Here is a 20,079-nt window from a genome sequence, read left to right as displayed (position 1 = left end):
AGGAGGACGGTTGGCGGATGTGACGCCGGAGGGTTTTTCGGTTTTCTGTTTTTGCGGCATGTAACTCTCAAACCCAGACGCCTAAAATTATGCCGAGGCCGAGGATGGCGCGCGTTTCAGAGAACGGGCGAACTCGTGTGTGCGCCAGCGCCTCGTTGCACTATCTGCGCTTTCGTTTCTCTCTGGTGAATCGGCCCTCTGCTGTTTTGGTAAATGCGAGCTCGGTGAATTTTGCTCTCAGTTCATGGTTTAGGCAGCCCTGCCTTCAACCTTTTCCAGACTGAGGTGAGTGCTGTCAAAATAATTCATTGTGCACGCGCGATGTTGTTTCGTACTTGCCCGCCAACTAGATAAGTGTTCGTCGTCACTCTGTCATCGCCTTGTGGCTTGTTGAAAGAGCTGCTGCACGACTGCGCAAGTGTGTGACGGTCTTGATTATTAATGCAGCGTCTTCTGATGTAAATTTCGCGACATCGTGCGGGTGAAGGCGCGCGAGGAGATCGCGGAGTGGCGTCAATGAGGTCGTTTTTTCGTGCTTGAAAGGACTGTTGCATGTTTGCTACTGTGCACCTATCGATAGTCGGTTGCCTCTGACGAAGGTTTGTCTTTTTCAAGATTCATCTCCTTCGCTCATGGCCTCTACAATTTGGCCGCATCTGTTATTTCTGTGTGTGCCAGCGTAAACGCGCTGGACTGTGGGATTTTACTGCCTTCCTCGCAGCTTCAGCAGATGGGGTACGTGACTTGCGCTATCAAAGCGTCGGGATTCCCGACAGGTAGGTGGCGTTTACCTGTGCGGACCAGTTGTATGTTTTCCTTCCTTTCTCACGCGGTGCTGCAATGCAGGAGATCAGCTTCTTTGTGATACTTCCGAAGAGCGAAAGAAGGGGTTGCTGGCCAGCGGGGAGCCTAAGTTTAAATATGAGCTGGCTCAGTGTGAAAAAAAAACTGGCGTACCTCGGAGTGCCACGAACCTTCTGTACAGCATGAGACTGCAGCAATGCATTCATTGTGCTTATCCGCTCAGGCCCGTCACTGCCAAGTAACTCATGTGTAAGGCGACGGATGCCGCAAGGAATACGTGACTTCATTAGCCTTCAGCTAGCACTAGGTCGATGCCCATGGAAATATTTATCGTTTTACAACCGAAATAACTGCATTGGTGTAATTCTTTGCGTTTGTTTAAACATTTGGGATGGCTGTCCCTACCATAGTTTCCCAACACTTGTTCTGTGTGCTCCAATGCATTCGAGGAAGCTATGGGAAAGATTTCCAGAAAAAAATTAATGCATTCATAAGTAACAGGCAGTGCGTGCCTTTAAGCCGCTGCCAAGGGCACCGAGAGGGTATTCAGACAAACCAAAGATGACGCTTAGCCAGCATGTCTTTTGGAGGAGAGCTAGCAGCCGCTGTGTGGACTTCATGTGGCTGTCAAGGGACAAGGCAGCAGCTGCTATAACCACTTTCCAGCGCAGTTCCATGCAAGCAGCATGTGCAGCACTTACTGTATCAGTGAATCCACTACACTGTTTCGTTTGTTGTAATTAATTGTTTTGGAAATGCACATCTAGTGCATTTACGAAACAATTAATTCGTGTGTGTATCAACCAGCAGCTACCAATGTCGTTACTTTGTTTTTCTGCTGCAGCAGGAGCCCTCACTTGCTGTACTCAGTTCTGGGAACGAGTTTGTTGAATTCATCTGTGCAAACGGGCCGTGTTTGTAGCATTACTCTGATCTGCAGCGTGCGCCTTTCCTTATTTGCAGATCCTTCCACCAGCTGGATTCTACCTTGACCTCATTACCACTGTGAGCTGAGATTGGTATGGCGTAATGCATACTTTCGCTGTTTCCACAGGTTCAGAGCGTGCTCCTGGTTAAGTTTTAAAAAGTTTGAATTTTTGAAAGCATGCCCGCAATGTATTTACTTTTATTGTGGAGTGTGTATTTTGGCACCTCTGCATTTATGGTACGCTGTTGTTTGAAAAGTTATTCTGAGCACTTTCAGCTACATGATTTGCAGAGAGAGAAGTTGGAGAAACACCAATGCACCTATGTAATTTGCCTACGGAATGAAAGCAGCAGATTTAGATCTGTACAAGTCTGTACTAGATTCATAAGCAGACAGTGTGCCGTATAGAACAAGCTATACACAGCCTCTTGTACATGTATAACAGCTTTTGTTCTGTGGGAGCACCCTTTATGTGAAGCTGCTGTGGTGGCTCAGTGATTGTTTTGCTCTGCTACTGACCTGAAAGATGCGGGTTTCCTAATGCCTAAAATTCCTAAAAAAAAGTCTTGTGTGGAAGCACTGTGCGATGTCAGTGTACGTTAAAGAACCCCAGTTGGTCGAAATTTCCGGAGCCCTTCACTATGGCGTCCCTCACAGCCTGAGTTGCTTTAGGACGTTAAACCCTCATAAACCATAAACCTTCATGTGCGGTGGTGTCCAAAACATAGCTTTGTTGAAGGTAACTTGGCATGCAATAGGCCACAGCTTCTTGCAATCACTTGAGAGCGTCTGTTGCAACTTGTATGAGGCAACATGCCCCCAGATCTGTCGCCGTGTATAGCAGTTGCTTGGGTATACTAGAATTCAAGACAACCCTTCGTCTGGTTGCCTTTGAGTCAGGTGCCCAAGTGGTTCAAAGTTGAAACTCTTAATGGACTACAGACACCTATTTTTAGTTGCATGTTTTCTTCTTGCAAATGATGCATTGAGCATTGAACTTATGGATCACCACTTGCTTTTGCCTGCAACTGCTAAATAATTTATAACTGGATTTCTTATTTCATGTTGTTCTCGTTTCGGTTTTATCAACCGAACAATGGAGGTGACATGTAGTTGGCCTTTAGGTTGCGTCAGCAGGAAGAAACTTCACTATACACGCTTTTACGTAGGTTTGATTCAATATAACACTTACACCAGCCTGCTTCTAGAAATGGAATGGCAACAAATGACGTATCAGCAGTTGTATTGCCGTTTTTATCGTGTCTCACGTGACCTAGATACCAACTACACATCAGAGCCATCGTTCAGTTGATGAAACCGAAACAATGTCGGGAAGAAATACAATTCTAAATTATTTACCGGTCATAGGCGAATATCGCATGGTGGTACATGTATATTAATGTCTAATGCATCATTTGAAAGAAAACACGAAGCAAAAATTTGGTGTCTTTAGTATTTTAGGCACCCTGTGAAATACTCTTGTGGAAGTGCTACAGAGAGGAATGGAAGGCCCACTGCATTGGCAGCATTTTTGCTGTTTTCCTTCATGCGTTTTCTAACCTGAACAGTTTTTCTGTAGGTAATGTGCGAACACAAAGAATTGAAACTTCTGTTTCTTCAAGTGAGGACTAAATTTATTGTAATATCTAATATTTTATTATTGTATTATTAGTGCACGATTCATATTGATGATTCTTCTTCCAAAACTCCCGGGCCTTATTTAGCTCTCTTAGGCTGTTGTACCATTCTTTAAATCTCTAGAGCTGGTTAACTGCTTCATGTTTTTGTGCTTTCTGTTGTATATTTCTGCTCTGTTAGCAAGAAAGATTAATCTCCATCAAAGTGCGCCCTCCCAAACAGAGCGGTGACATGCTCGGTTTATTAATACCCCTCCGTCTCTTCGTTATACTCCTGTGTACATGTAGGTCTTTGAGGAACTGAAGTTTTAGTGCATAGGTGAGTGTATAGTTTGGAATTGAGATGTGAACTTGCAGTTGTAAACCACAATTCTCAATTTCACAGTACATGCACCATGACATGGTGCATGTACTTGTTGTGGGATAAAGTAACACACCTGTCCCCTTTGTTTCAAACTGCATTTGATTTCCACTCTTTGGAGTGCAACTTTATTAAATCAAGCTCTGAATATAGAATGACAGCAGCAGCTTTGTTAGCCGGGCCACCATCAATGCAGACAACAGTACCGTCGATACACCCAGCTCTGTATGGCATTTGCGAGTGCACCGTAAGCACAGTTAGAGTAGTTCTAGGCAGTGGTGGCGGCAACGAAGGCAGCACACTATTGGAGAGATCAGTTGCCAGTGCTAATCAGTGGCAGTCGTGGAAGTAAGCCAGAATCTTGAGCTTCTCTCAGCAGCAGTCCTAGTGGGCAGGTCGGTGCAGGCATAAGTCATGAGCAGGAACAGGGCAGTCTGAAGTCCATAGTCACCACTCATGGGGAACGCTGGGACAGAAGAAGGTATCTGGGTTCACAGACATACTTTGGTGAGGAGTAGCTCAGCTGCAAAAGAGCAATGTCATTAGAGGGCAGGGACTGCGGAACTTTTTTGGGAGGTGGGGGGGGTTGGGGGGCAGGACTTGGAGTTTGTTCAGTTATTTGTTTATTTATTCCATGTTTTACTAAAATTATTATTGAATTTTATTTACTTTTGGTTTATACTCTTATATTTTACTGCTCAAAAATATATTTGTTATTGCATGTAAAACTTAAATTGAAATCGGCAGCTTTATAACCTTTTCCAACCTAGCGACCACTACACTGGACATCAGAAAAAAAGTAATGAAAAAATCAAACAAAGCTAAACCAAAACCATTTGGATGGCTTCTGGAAGAGACGAGCAATATCTCCATCATGATAGTTCCTCTCTTGGCCGCATCTTTTTAGGAGGGCAGCTTCCACGAGCAGACCGCCACGCGCGATGTGCTCAAGCAAACAATTTCTTTTAAAGTTTCCTCTTCATCCAATTCAAATATATAAATTCTCGCAAGTGAATCAAATTTAATTTGAAACAATGTGGTTAAAAGTTTGCCCTAGTTGTGTGCAATGTGATAATATTTTTATCTCCAATGTACTGGTCACTAGGATTTAATTGTTCGTATTGTTCTAATCCCTGCGCAAGCAGGTTACATTTGATTTTCAATATTGTTTGGTGCCAAAATTACATAACTCCCACTATCGTTTGAGAAACACCCTGATGTGGATTTGTCGTGCAAGTAATATGCTTCTGAGCGCCATTTGGTTGTTTTATTTGTAGGAAAGACTCTCACTAATGAGGAAATTCAGGAAATTTTGTTTGGAGACTACTGAAACCTTGATGTCAATTCGTACTCAGGCGGCAAAGCGGAAAAATTCCAACCACAGTCTGTGCTTCATAGTGAAGAAAGTAGCTACAATTCTTAAAGTGCAGATGAAAATGTGCTACTCCTAGGGCAACAAATAAATCCCAGTGTTCAGTATACTGGACATGGTTCTCCCTTGAAAACCGCTGTACTTACTGCCCTCGTAATTTGTTTACAGGCTTTTTAATAGCTTCTTAACGAGATAAAACCACCACAAATTTTTGTGCTCGCCACAAAAATTCGGGATGAAAAGGGATAAAGATGTAGATGCAAGGAGTGATCAACTGCATTCAGAAAGTTTGCGCATAGTCTGTGTGAGTTCTGCAAATCACATTCATGAACAGGGGTCGGTAAATCAACTAGTACTGTAGCGATGTGATTGGTTGAGGATACTCAGATGAAATGCTTTATGACTGGCTATAAAGCAACTAGCTGAGCCCCGCTGTGCTTTACATTAATAATGTCCTAAAACTGAATGTCAGAAATCTTATCTGGGTGCATATATTAATTAGTCCTTAAGGTGTATTACAGTATATTTAAGAAAGTGATGAATACATGCATGATACAGTAAAATACAGTGAACATTCCAGTAACCTGTATAAACATTTCTTTCATAACAGCTATATATGAAAATCAAACTTTATTTGGCGGTTAGCACTCCCCTTCCCCCCCTTATATGAATGTGCCAGTCATGCCAAAATTAAATACTATATTCATTCATTTACTTGGCCGTCATGTTCAACAATGGGAAATGGGCACTTGCTGCTGGAGGAGTAAGGTAGAAATTGAAAGCTCCACCTTAAGGGTATGATGCGATGAGTTGAACGTAGTGAGTTCTTTCCCATAAATGCAGAACATCATTCTCTACTTTACATTCAGAGGTCCCTGGGAGTCTTCACACCACTCCTGGCGCAGTGGTGCAGTGGTTTAGAGGTGCCCCACTGCTCTTCTATGGCAGGTGCTGTCACCGGTGGGACTTGAGCGACAAAGGTTGCTCTTCCTGAGCGACCAATCATTAATTTAACTGCCACCCGCCACGGTCACCAGAAAATCCGGTGTCAGCGTCAGCATTGTGTGCGAAAAACCGCGTGCATGGCTCGGGCAGGTGGTGCCCATAGAGCAACCTAGGAGGCAGGTGGGCCATCTTGGTCACGTGACCTTGCAGCGTCAGCACAGCCTGCCCACCGGATAGTGAGCAAACTGCCTACTTTGGCAGATGACAGTTAAATTAATGATTGGTCGCTCGGGAAGAGCAACATGGGGCTCACCACTGGGAGCACCTTCCATCACAGGGCAGTGGTGCATCACTTAACTGCTGCACCACTGCTCCAGGAGGGGCATGAGGAGTCCCAGGAGACCAATAACGCTATCGTGTCATACCCTTAGGGCCGAGATTCAATTTTTCTTATTCTAGGTCGTGGTCTAAATCTGCAATTCCTTCTGTTTCGGTTGCTATAATTTTTTATCAACTGCATAAAAACCTGCATACTTTAATTGTGGCGGTCAGTGCAATTGCTTCATCCACTATGCATTTCACTGTGCTAAACAAAAACTTATTCAAGTTGTCGGGAAGCATGGGTAACCACAAGGGGAAAGTTGCACTTCTACTGCCAGGGCAGCTGTCATGGTTCTTTTGTGTGCTTGCAGGTCCAGATCAGCTTCTTCAAGCCCTTGTGCTGCACTGACAGCATCCAAGCAAGTTGTATTCCTTCGGTCAAGGAGGAGGATGTTTTCTGAAAATGTTCTGCGAGGACTACAGCAATGCATCGATTGCTCCAATGATGACATACTGCATGCACCATGAGAAACCAAATGGCAATAGAAAGAGCACATACACATACCAGCACTGCCTCACAAGTTCAGGCTGCAGATATTATTTTGTCACAGCTACAAGACAGTGCTGGCACGCATATGTGTTTGTTCTATTGCTGTCTAATTTCTCACACTGTGCACAGTTTTATGTGCTGCCTCCAACTAGCCCAGCTTGCATTGCAACCTACATTCACGGCTGATAGGAGACTGTGCATGCAAGCTGCTGTTTACAGAAGTGGTATATCTTGATATACAGGGTGCTCCGTATTTATCAGTCGGGGTTGTAAAAAAAATTATCCTGCGCAAACTACTTACGTGTTTGAACTTGAGCACTGGCCATAATGTAGCTTATGATAGTCTGCATTTTTCAATAATTGGTTTAAACATCAGAACTTGCTTGAATTGTCCGGAATCGGCGAAAAACTACAGTTGTCTACACGGAGAATTTTCGTCTAGGTAAGCGGAGCAGCATATTTGACAGGCTGTGCGAACTGGGGTACTGCGAGACCTACCCCAGCTCCGAGCAGGGATATTGTTTGCCTCGCAGCTCACCAGATGGCAAAGCCTCTCAAATCGGCTATCCCGCTCGCCTCCATGAAAATTCCGCGCGCAGACGACTCCAGTCCTTCACCGATTCTTGGCAGTCCAGGCAAGTTCCGACGTTAAAGCATTTATCGGAAAACACAGATATCATAAGCTACCCTGTGGTCTGTGCTTTAGCAGAAATAGACCAGTGGCTTGCGCAAGAGAATTTTTTTACAGCCCTGACTGATAAATATAGAGCACCCTGTACATGGTGCCTGTACCATGCAGTAAATGCACTGGCAAAAAGTACTGCAAAAAGCGACCTACATTAAGATGGTCACTTTTCTTTCCACGATTCCATTCCAGAGTGAAACAGTTATATTTTACTTCTGCTTTCGGAAAAAAAGGACACACAAACACGTACAAAAAAAAAACTCACGCAGTGGCTCAGTGGTTATGGTGCTTGGTACCTAACCCGAAAGACGTGGGTTCAATCCTAGCTGTGGCAGTTCCATTTCAGTGGAGGCGAGATGCTGGAGTCCTGTGTACTGTGCGATGTGTCAGTGCATGTTAAAAGACCCCGGGTGGTTAAACCCACAGCCCTTCCTCCACTATGGCATCCCTCATAGCCCGAGTCGCTTTGGAACGTTAACCCAATAAACCAGACCAAACCTGTTCTTGCAAAATGTGTTTCCAGTTCATCACTCTGATGCTTTCTGCTCTCATTTGGAACATAACACTGCACAGTGCTGTGATCGACAAGAAAAATGGCCTGTAGTTTATCTCCCGCTCTTGGCTTCCACTTACCAAATCCTGGCAAATCCTGTGGCTGATAGCAAGGGCCTTGACGAGTCGGAGAGTGCCGCTTCACGCATGCCTTTTCCGTGCCCCACTATTCGGCGGATCATGCGGGTGACATTGAGACCTGAGGTGCGGAGTGTCTACAGGGTGTGGGTGGGCTTTCCGTCATGTTGAACCCAGAGGCCAAGGACCCGAATAAGCGGGCATTTCTCAATGAGATGGTCATGGCTTCGGAGGCAGATAGAGCCAGGTGACTTGTAGCGGGGTCCATGTGTTCGAATCACTTCAGTTTTTTCCAGGGCTTGTTGCATGCCACTGCTGGTGAAGAAATCCTCAACGGTTAGGATGGCTTTTCGAAGAGCCTCTTTCTTGGCTGCGAGGGAGCCCCGTGTAGACCTTGAGGAAATACTGTCTGCATACGTGGTGCAGCTGAGGTCCTGTTGAGCAGCTAGTTGGTGGGCCAAGGGGGCCGTAGCGATATTAAAAAGGAGTGGGGAGAGGACAGCTCCTTGCAAGGTGCCCTTATTATGAGTGTCGAAGGGTTGGGATCGCATAGTGCCTATGCCGATTGTGGCAGTGCGGTTGGAGAGGAAGGCGGTGATGTACTGATAGATGCGGGTGCCGCAGTTGATATGATTGAGGCTGTTCAGGATGGCTGTGTGGGCGATGTTGTCAAATTGCCCCTTGAAGTTCACCTCCAGATGGCATGCCCGTGAGTACGTCGTTTTTAGCAGGAGAAAGGCGTCTTGGGTGGAAAGTCCAGGGTGGAAACCGATCTTGTACAGGGGAAAGAGGTTCTTAGCATCAGTACGGTTTCGGAGGTGGGTATGAACGACCTGTTTGTAAATCTTGCCGAGGCAAGACATGAATGGGGCAGAGTGCCTTCACTGAAGGAGGTTTGTTGAACTTGGGAATGAGGATGACCTCCACATGTTTCCACTCTGGAGGGAGCTGTCCAGGGATCCATTGTTGCTCAATTAGGTATGTTGTAAATGCCTGAATGTTTTCCCTGGAGAGGTTACGTATGATGGCATTCATAATTTTGTCCACTTCCGGGGCGTTAGACCTGGTGGCCAACCGCACAGCAACATAGACATAGGTGATGGGGGCATCCAGTCTGGGTTGGGGAGGCTGGTGTATGGAGCATTGGATGGGGGCAGGTGGTGGATATCAAAGTATTCTGTCTGAAGCTCGTCCAGCAGAGCTTGGTCGGAGCCCTTATAGGTGTGGGCTATGGTCTGCAAGGTGTGATGGGTGGCGGCTTTGGTGGTGTCCATGTTAAGGAGGCGCTGAGGATGGTCCAGGTTTCGGATGTGCTTAGTGCACCCTTGAGCGGAACACAAAACCGGAGCCAATTTTGGGTGGACAGCTGGGAGATGTATCCTTGGGCTTGCTCCATGAGGTGTGCTATGCGGCGCTAAGTGTGCGATTGTGCTTTTGTCGTCACCATCTATGTAGGAGGCCATGCCGTGCCTCCCAGATGTGTAGGAGGTGGTTGTAAGCTGAGAGGTATTCTACAATGCGTTGAAGGCAGCGGATGTTTTTGAAGTGATGTTCATATAGGAATTGGCTCCATTTTTGCTATGTCTGCTATGGATAATGATTGGGGTGCAGTCACCCGTAATTTATTCCAGTTTGTGATGCGGATGGTGCCCATTGATGTTTGGTGTTGAGGGGACAGGATACTGATCGACAAGACGAAATAGTCGCTTCCTAGGGCCTCTCCTAGGTTGGTCAAGGTAGCTCGTGGAATGTTTCGGGTGAAAGTGAGACCGGAGGAGGTATCGTTGGATATGTGGTTGTGCGGGCGGATGAGAGAGGTGAAGTCGGTGAGGAGATCTAGTCCCAGTGCATCTACTGCACCGTGTAGGGCGGCCCCTTGGGCGGTATCGGTGGTGCTGTAGGCCCATGTGGTGTGGGGTGTGTTGAAGTCTCCCAGGACCACTAAGAGAGTTGAGAAAGAGATAGGAAAGTGAAAGATAGAGGATAGGAAAAGGTGATTGTCGATTTCCCCCAGTCGGGTCGGGAGGCAACACAAAGTAGTGTGTTGCCTCTTCCGAGGAGCCTTAAAGGTCTAAACGCTCGACATCGGCTCAACCTTCAGGATCTCCTTTTCCGCGGACACGGCGCTGCCGCGCACGGCTAAACATGGGTGCTCGGGTCCATAGTGGCACACTGCTTGCCATCATCCCCCTGCAGGGATGTCCCTGCGGATGCTCGGAAAGGCATGGCGTCGCAACTCATCATCATCTACATCTTGCAGATGCCCCTGCAGGGGGAAAAGATGAGGAGGGCAGATAAGTGTGAGGACCTGCTGCATTTGGGAAAGAGTAGGTCATCGAAGCTGGATGAAGGTAAACCTAGGTTTCTGCAACCTTGGAGAAGGGAAGCAAGTGCTATAGAGAAAGAAGGGCAGTAAAAAATGTGTTCTAATGCCTCATAGGACGTACAACCTCTGCAGGTTGGGCTGGTTGCAGAGCCCTGGCAGAACCTTCGTTCAGCTGTTAGAGCACACGGTTGACTTAGCACAATTCTGCAATAGATCTAGAAGTGGTAGTTTCTTGTTTTAGGTTGGAGTCTATGAGTAGGCCTTGGTATCAGACTTTGCTAAGCCAGGGAATAGAGGCGCTGTGAAGGTGGAGGTTGGGGAAGGTGTTTCGAGCAGCAGGACGGTCTTGGATTTGGCTGTGGAGTGTGAGAGGCCAAGAGATTCAAGGTCTGACGTTGTCCAAAGAGCGATGTCTTTAGCATATATAGTTGTGTAAACGGCAGAGGGAGTTTCCTTAGGAAGGGGTGAGAGTACTCGGTTAAAGAGCAAAGGTGAAAGAACAGAACCATGAGGAGCTCCCCTGGGTAGGGTCCTGCTGGAGCTTAGGCAATGTCTTACTCTGACATGAGAAGGCGGAGGAGATGGCCCGAGACTCCATGTTGTGGAAGTGCGGAGAGTATGGCGGAGTGTGGGATGAGGTCAAAAGCACTTTGGATTTCAAGTAAAAAGAGGAAGGCTGTATGGTTTCTACGTAGGGACTGTTCGAGATTAGAAACAACATCGTTGACTGAGTTGGCAGTGCAACGGAATAGCCAAAGTAGAAGCCTGGGCAAGTTGGTAGGTACTCATTCTAAAACAGTGCAAACAAGACAAGGAGGACGGAAGGAAACATACAACACGAGCGCTGTTGTTGTACGTTTCCTTCCGTCCTCCTTGTCTTGTTTGCGCTGTTTTAGGATCACCGGAATTAGCGAAAGTTGCTTCCAGTTTCGTGGAGAAAGTTAAAAGCCCTTGCAAGCAGGTGAGGCAGCGCAGAAACTTATGTTCGATGACCTTGCAAGCTGCAGAGGTGAGATGTATGGGGAGATAGTTAAGAGGGTTTCTTGCTTGCTTGCCATGCTTGGGGATGGGGGGTGACAACTGCAACGAGCCAATTGTCTGGTGGGCACCAGATTCCCAGATGGAGTTAAATGTATCCAGAAGGCACTTGTGCTCTAGTGTGTCGCGATTGTGGAGAGCCTGGTAGGCGATTCTGTCAAGACCTGGCTTCATGCACAGCCTCTCGACTCTCGCTCCGCCTTACTCCGCAACCTCTCTGCGAGGCTACTGTCCTTCTGCTCCACCCCCTCCACATCTTATGAACTCAACAGAGCCACCAGCAGACGAATGTGTCCCTGTAAGGAAAGATAAATGGTACCGTATTTGGTATCAATTAGATTGAAATTGGCATTACAGTTAAAGCTGGACAACCCAGTTGATTTTAGATTTGCAATTCGACTCCCATTTGAGCTGTCAAATGTCTGTTTCAGGTCCCAATCAAATTGTCACATTCCAGTCAGACATTGATGTTCAGAGGATGAATTTACAGTGCATGCTTGAAGACCTAAACAAAGTGCAGTGGTAGGCTCAAAATTATACGAGGAAAATTAATTTTTAACAGTTCGTGAAAAGAACAACAGTTTACGACGGTTAGAGAGATATTGGTATGGTATACAGAGGTTTAGCATCCCAAAGCTGAACATGGCCTATGAGAGACCTGTCTTTTGTGGGGCTAGAGATGCCATGGGGTTGAGCTTCAGATTAATTGTGACTGCCTAGGGTCCTTTAACATGCACTGACATTGTACAGCATCTAAGCCAAGTAGTCACTCTGGATCTGGACCATGAGAAAGCAATTACCTCGAAAATAAGGACAGGTAGGGGTATATTTGGAAGACACTGTTGTAGTAACCACGGACAGCCAGCCGCCCTATTGCGGCTTATCATTGTGCAGCACAGTCTAGTTGTGCATGTATGCACCAAGTGATAGGAGTGTGCACTTTCCTTCCTTCCCGTCCTTTTCATGGCTGTAAAAGCTTTGCTTCGAGTGCAATAAATGTTCTTCAGATGCCTACACTTCACTCATGCGGGTCAAGCATCGGGGCACACGCTTGGTGTGAGCAGCGATGTAGCAGCTGCACAGGTAGTGTAACGAACAACAGTTTGCTAATAACCCTTGCAAGAAAATATAGATCGAAAGGCAGATAGTTAACAGCTGCACCCTGCCATCACTTGTCTGAGAGGATGAAAAATGGACATTACAGAAAAGATTTTAAAATAACCGGGACAATGCAGCCCGTTGTTAGGAGTAAAATGATGGGGAAAGCTTGAGAGACAGCAGTGTGGATTAGAGTACAATTTTAAGTTAATGATATACAAGAAATTAGAAAAAAAAAATTGGATTAGGGCGGGACATATAACCCAGAGAATAGATAACTATCAGTCTATTCAGCTAACACATTAGATTCCTAGGTAACTAAACTAGCAAGGGACGCCCAGAAGTCGGATGCGGAGGTTAGCAAATCAGCTGGGATTGGTGGCTGTGGCTAGTGCATGGTGCAGGGATAATGGCAGATCATTGGGAGAACCCTTTATCCTGCAAAATCATGATGAATCAAAAACTCAGTTTCCAATGTATTTGACCACCATTCAGAGTTGTCTGTCTGAACAAACATTCAAGGTCCATGTAGGGAATTCCTTATCTAAGCAGGTCTTCATATGAGAATGGTTTCCCTCAAGGCGGCGTTCTTTGCTGCACGCTTTTCATGGTCAAAATGAATTAATTGAGCATCCTACCGAGATCAGTATCCTACACTATTTATGTTGACGATTTGTAAATAAGCTACAAGTCATGTAATTTGTCCATCTGTGAACAAAATATCAAAGTGGGCACACAAGAATGGATTTAAACTCAACACAGAAAAGACAGTCAGTGTACTCCTCTCAAAAAAAACGTGGTGTTAGACCTGAACCCGACATCACACTGAACGGGCAGAGTATTGCTGTCCAAAAAGACCACAAATTTCTTGGCGTCATAGTCGACGAAAAGCTTATGTTCGTCACACACATTGAGCAGTTAAGGCTTAAATGCATGAAGGCACTGAACCTTCTAAAAATCGTGTCACACCAGTCGTGGGGTACAGATCGAGACTGCCTGCTGAGTCTTCTATATGGGCCGCCGCGGTGGCTCAGTGGTTATGGCGCTCGGCTGCTGACGCGGGTTCGATCCCGTCCGCGGAGGCCGAATTTCGACGGAGGCGAAATTCTAGAGGCCCGTGTACTGTGCGATGTCAGTGCACGTTAAAGAACCCCAGGTGGTCGACATTTCCAGAGCCCTTCACTACGGCGTCCCTCATAGCCTGAGTCACTTTGGGACGTTAAACCCCAATAAAACCAAACCAAACCAAAACCAAACATCTTCAGTTTCATGTGCAGTTTGCAGCTGTCAATTTTCTGAAACAAAAACAATGAATAGACACACAAGCATATTTACTGCAGAATGTCATGGTATCCTGCTGGCTGTTAGGTCCATCCTGCAAAAGAAAATCCCTACCTCTGTTATTTACTGTGATTCCTTAAGTGTGGTTGTAGCCCTGTCCTCTGCGAAACCCTATAAAAGCCCCATTATGAATTCCCTCTTGAAATGCTTTATGTTTGCGCGCACATTGAACCTTAAAATTACAATATGCTGGGTACCAGGTCACTGTGGCATAGATGGAAATGAAGAAGCTGATAGGCTTGCTGCGTCAGCTGCTGAACTGAGTCTTATTAATGTTAACCAACTTCCATACCAGGACCTCAGGCCACATGTTAGAGGACTACACTCCGCAATGAGTGACAGCAGGATTGGGATGAACCGAGAACAAACTGCACACAATAAAACCAAGGATTGGAAGGTATGCCACGGAAAAACAATATAGATTCAAAGAAGTTGCTCTCTGCACACTGAGGATAAGACATACGTACATCACGCACTTGCATCTTTTAAAGGGCACTGGCACCACAGTGCGCGAGATGTGGAGCCCACATCTCAGTTGTCCGTGCATCAATCATGTGCCCGAGATTGGAAACAAAGACGGCAGCACTTCCCAGAGCTATACACATATAAAATACCATTGCGCCCTTCTTTATTTTTAGGTGATGACTGCATGCTTTCATTGGATAGGGTTTCCAAAATTTTAACACATGTAGGCTTTCTACAAGCGATCTCATACTCCAAGCAACCTCAGCCCCTCCTCATTGCTAAGGAGAAGGCTGAGCTTAGCCGTAGCTGCTAGATGCCTCGCTCTTCTTTCCCAACCAAGGGCTGTGTTTGAGGCTACCTGGCTTCGTCTTTTATATGCAACAATTCTTAACGCAATTTTTTGGCACTATACACCTCTTTAGGCCATTCTACCTGGCTTATACACCCTCCTGACACACTATGATCATGAACATACTCACCACTCTTGGGCTCTATACACCCGGTATTGATTTTAACACGTGTAGTACATATTTTAGCCTGAGCCAACCAAAAACCTTGTGTTTGGCGCTCTTCGGCCTTAGATGCCCTTGAGTCAAGAAAACCCAGCATCATCATCAGTTTCCAATGTATCTCAACTTCACTGCCCACTGAGTGGGCATCACTGAGTGGGAAGCTTATTTGCCCACTTTATTCCATGTCAAGGTTTCGTAATGAACGGAGTGAAAAGACACAAGACTAACAGTCTTTCACTTATTCATCTTTTTGCGCTTTTTGTCATGATGAGCTATTTCCACTTGCCCGTTAACTGTCCATTTATCACCAAGTTTTTCACCTGCAGTAACTGGAGAAACTCTTTATTTTCTTGGGAATGTGGCAGGTATATTTCAACTGAATCAGACCACATCTGCTTCTTTGCCACTTCTGTTCCACTGAGGCAATGGATTTTCTACAGCGTAAAAAAAAGTTTAGCATTGCTCAACAGCAGGTGCTTGTGTGCAGACCCGCAACGAGACTCGTACGCGCACGCTGAAACCAGCGAGTTCAAATGACGCGCCATTGCGAAGGCTTGAGTGACAGCACTACAGATGGCGACACTGACGAAAACTCAACGAACTATTTTTTTTTTTTTTTGTCAAAAAGCAAGCCACTTAAAAAAAGTTAAAATTTGGTGCTTGTGATTTTGTGCACTGTAAGTCTTTCTCTAATTAAAAGGCGTAGTTTCGCCTGCAACAAAATTTCAGTAATGGCGCTGCGTGCGCTTTTCTCTTTGTCCCTCCCCTCTGTTCTTTTTTGTGTGACGTAGTGCTAGGGTCGTGGCGCGGATATGAAATGTGTTGTAAATGATGTGTGTCGTGTTATTACTGTCCTTTTTGTGCTCTGCCGCACCTGTCGTATGCTTTTGCCAGGTGCTGTAAATGCTAACGAACCATAAAGTGACATATGTTCAGGCAAGCATCCCTGCTGAGTGCCGGCGAACCTTCTCACACAATGAGCATCATTTCGGTAAGTTCAGCAAGACAACTGGCAGTTCTGAAAAGGTGGTGTGTGTTAATAATTTCTCGAATGTCAACATATTTGAGTACCATGGTGGCAAGTACCGCGTCTGCCGTTCGCATATCGTCCACAAATCGCTATGTGAAATAAGCGGGAACGATTTGCTTCGGCACGTTGAACTCCACGAAACTTAGCGGCTAAAAAATATTTTTGTGGCAGCATATGAGCTTGTCTACGCGAAACGTATGCCAGAAATATTTTCACTTGAATTGAGCACGAACAGGATGCGCGCGGCTTTCACTGGCAGTTCTAGCTAGATCATCGGGTTTACATTCGCAGCTGACATCGGACGCAACCTTTCGAGCTGATATTGCAAGTGTGCTGCTCGGTTTTTATGCATGATCATCGTAAGGTTTTAGCTTGCCGACTAATTGAAAATGTATGTTTGAAATGTGCTGGCCGCTTCTTTTCTTTGTGGAGTGTAATAGTAGTTGTCTAGGAAGGAAACGTTTGCACAAATGGGAAGCTTTGCTTAAGTGGTGCACTGCAGAGCAAGAAAGAAAGCGTGATTATTCTTTAGCTGATGGGGTTACATACTCGTTGACCTGATTTCTGTAAGTACAGTGCACTAATGTAGGCGTATGTATAGCTGTCGGTTGGTTCCTTCCTCATGTATTCTTTTAAAACAGATTTACTGAGCATAGCCGCACAAAAATGTGTAGTGTCTCATGTTTTCCAAGTTTTTAGGGAAAGCACTGAAACAGGCTAACTGAATGAGACGGCGTAGGATCTTCCTCTGTTCCTGCTCAAATCTGAAGGCAACAGATTTCATCTAATTGTCAGCTTGATTTCTGCTTAACTCACTTGCTTCAGAATATTGTGGATAGCCGTTTTTGTAGACCAGAACATGGAGGAAGCCTGTTCGTCCATCTTATCCGCTGATAGCTACCTGCCCCGTGGAAGTGGTGTGTGGTCAGCCATCGTGGGGTCTGTGATGCCATGTACGAGTCATCTCATGTTGTTGCTTTTGTGCAGCCCACCTTTGTGCACTTTGATGCAATGCTCTTTCATGCTTCTCAGAAAGGGCAGTATTTATTCTGTTCTGGCATCATTTATGGAGTTCACACTTGCACTTTTGCATTGTTCGGTTGATCGACATCTGAAAGCTGTAAAGGACCTTGAGGATTTACTCAGTGCATTCAACTCTGGCTGCAGTATGTGCATGCAGTCAGTAAAAGTGCCATTATTTTTGTGTATACAAAATAAAGTTCTACCTTTTGCATCTTATTTTTATTGTCCAGAAAATATTAGTTGCTGCTAAGAAAGGCTGCAGTGTAGAAGATGCTTTTGAATGCCTTTTTGCTGTTTTATGTGCCTGGTTATTACTGTCTAGCACACTAAACTTCGCAGCCTATGTGCAAAATATGAGAACATTTTTACTTTACTTATCACTAGAAAAAACAAGGGAAAAATGTTTCAGTCCTACAAAATGTCTAATTCTGTACACTGGTGTAATGCGTGTTAGTCCTCTGCTTCTTAATATAAAACCACACTAAAACAAGCAAAGGAGTCATTATTCAATCACACTTTGCCACTGATGCTAACTGATAACCAACAATTTCGGAACATTGTTAACAAAATGGATTACTCTACAGTTAATCTAAAAGCATCAGGTGGCCAGGTAATATCACATATCCTCGTTATCCATCTTGTAATTTCTTTTTTGTGAACCCCATTGTTATGAACCTGTTGGGGTTGAAAAAATCAAAATATCACCTCCATGCGGTATGGACAACATCAACTCTAAACTTCTAAAAAAATATGAAAGTTTATAGGGCTATAATTAATTTCTAAACTGTTTGAGCAATTTATGGAGTCTGATTGGGTCCCCAATGATTGGAAGGTGGTTTTAATGCTCAAGTCTGAAGACAAGCATTCTTCTATTAACTACCAACCCATTTCATTTATTAGCATCCTCTGTAAGACCATGAAACATGGCATCTACTCTCTCCTTGCAAGTTTCCTAGAGTCAAATTCCTTTCTCAGTTACTGCCAGCAAGGGTTTCATGAAACATTTTCATGCAAGACACAGCTTTTTTTGTATTACACACACGATGTGCATTTCATCCTGGCCAGGGTTCTATGGCAGACTGCATGTTCCTCGATTTGTACCGTAACTACCAGCGCACCTTCTTCACAAAATCAGATGCCTCCCAACTCGCCAAACCATATACCCAGGATGAAAAGAACTGCCTCTGGAACTCGCCAAGTCATCATTACCCCTTTCTCCATTCCATCGACCCACAGCTCAAATCAAGACTACCACTTGGGCCTCCGCGTCATCTAGAAACAGTTTATCATTTTATCATTGTGTTTGTCCTAGTGTTGCATTTGCGAACAGTCCACGATACCACTTCAAGCAAGCAGACAGTCCGTATTGTGACAACTGCAGCTCAGTTGAGACTGTGCTTCATATCCTCTTCGAATGTCCAGCGCACGCCAACGGACATGCGCGCTACGAACAATGCATGCAGTTCGTCACCCGAGTGCCACTCACAGTGGACTCTATTAGGTTATTCACAGACAGCAGCGACGTGCAATGATATTCTTATTTGCCTATTTCGACGCTATTGGTGTTTTAGACAAACTCTAAATTGCCAAACACTTGATCACCCTGCTGTCCATGCACAGAACTTGACTTTGGTCTCATCCAAAGAAGCCATCATGCGGTGAACTACTGCGTTGCAACCCTCTTCAATGACTGCACTGTTTTCTACCCTTCTTCCATCTTTACTTCCCTATTCCCTCCCCTACGCAGATTAGCATGTCAGCGAATATTCACGCCGGCTAAAATCTGTTTTTCATTAAATAGCTCTCTTTCTCGAAAGCCTTTGACAAAGTTCAAATTCAGTAACCTCGTCTTCCCTCACTAACTAGTATTCTCAATGTGTGACTGCAGATCAACTTACCTCCTGTTCTTCTCCAGTGGGCTCAGGCATTCCCCAGGGTTCTTGGGCCCTTACTTTTTCTCGTTTGTATTAATGACTTGCCTAACAATGCTGCCTCTTCTGTCTTTAGGCTCTGAAATTAACAGCGACTCTTACGCTTCTATTCTTCAACCTGATATTAACAAGTGTGTGCTTCTTAATGTGGCGTTGTAACAGCCACTTTTAAACTTTGCAATGCTCCCTTGGAAACTGTCTTTGTACTAATACTTCAGTGTGCATATAACTTCTCACCTCTTAGAAATTGCATTTTGAATTTACTGCTAACACTGCTAACCGTACGTTAGGGTATCTGCATCTAAATTCTACCTTTCCTCTAGCTCAGTAAAATTACTTCACTCGTTCTGTCTAAATTGGAGTATGTACCATAAGTCTGTGGTAGATCACTAGCATCTGAATTTGAATCTGCACAAAACCAACCATTGCGATTCATACTTTCCAGTTATCACCATAGCTCCAGTGTTACCGCTGTGAAGGCTACCTTATCATTGCCGCTGCTCTCATGCCAAAGAAAAATTTCTTGCTTATGTCCTGTTCACAAGATATATGATACCAATCCCCTCCTTAAGAGGTGGCTGCTAACCAGGCCTACATGTTACAGGCTGCATAGATCATCTCCACAAAATAGGTGTTCCTTCATGTCACACTGAACATTTCTTTTATTAATTTGGCCACCGCGGTGGCTCAGTGGCTATGGTGCTCGGCTGCTGACCCGAAAGGTGCGGGTTCGATCCCAGCCGCGGTGGTTGAATTTCTTTGGAGAAGAAATTCGAGGCCCGTGTACTGTGCGATGTCAGTGCACATTAAAGAACCCCAGGTGGTCGAAATTTCCGGAGCCCTCCACTACGGCGTCTCTCATAGCCTTAGGTGCTTTGGGACGTTAAACCCTATAAACCTAAACCAAATTCATCCCCAGTACCTGTGCGAGTTGGAACGACGTTCCCAACCATGTAGTTGACATTACTAATACTTTTTTAATACTGCCATATCTAGTCTCTCTCTTCAAATTTTTGTGTTTTCTTTGAATTTGTTTTCACTGGCTTATTTCCCACAATAATTGTCTTTCTGCCGCATTTGTT

At 45.1% G+C, this 20,079-nt stretch overlaps 1 long non-coding RNA gene across 1 annotated transcript; it reads left to right on the top strand.

The window, feature by feature from the left end:
• The first annotated feature begins 1 nt into the window (after window position 1).
• LOC149350340 (uncharacterized) lies at window positions 2-7,183 on the top strand. Its single transcript, XR_016290332.1, has 3 exons — window positions 2-285; window positions 1,768-1,823; window positions 6,740-7,183. It is a non-coding gene; the product is annotated as an uncharacterized LOC149350340 (long non-coding RNA).
• The last annotated feature ends 12,896 nt before the right edge of the window (window positions 7,184-20,079 follow it).

This window comes from Amblyomma mixtum, chromosome 3 (genome assembly GCF_055824585.1).
Source record: "Amblyomma mixtum isolate Tamu chromosome 3, ASM5582458v1, whole genome shotgun sequence".
Lineage (NCBI taxonomy): Eukaryota > Metazoa > Arthropoda > Arachnida > Ixodida > Ixodidae > Amblyomma > Amblyomma mixtum.
Note: the sequence above shows the minus strand (reverse complement) of the source record. Positions and strands in the feature narration are given on the sequence as shown.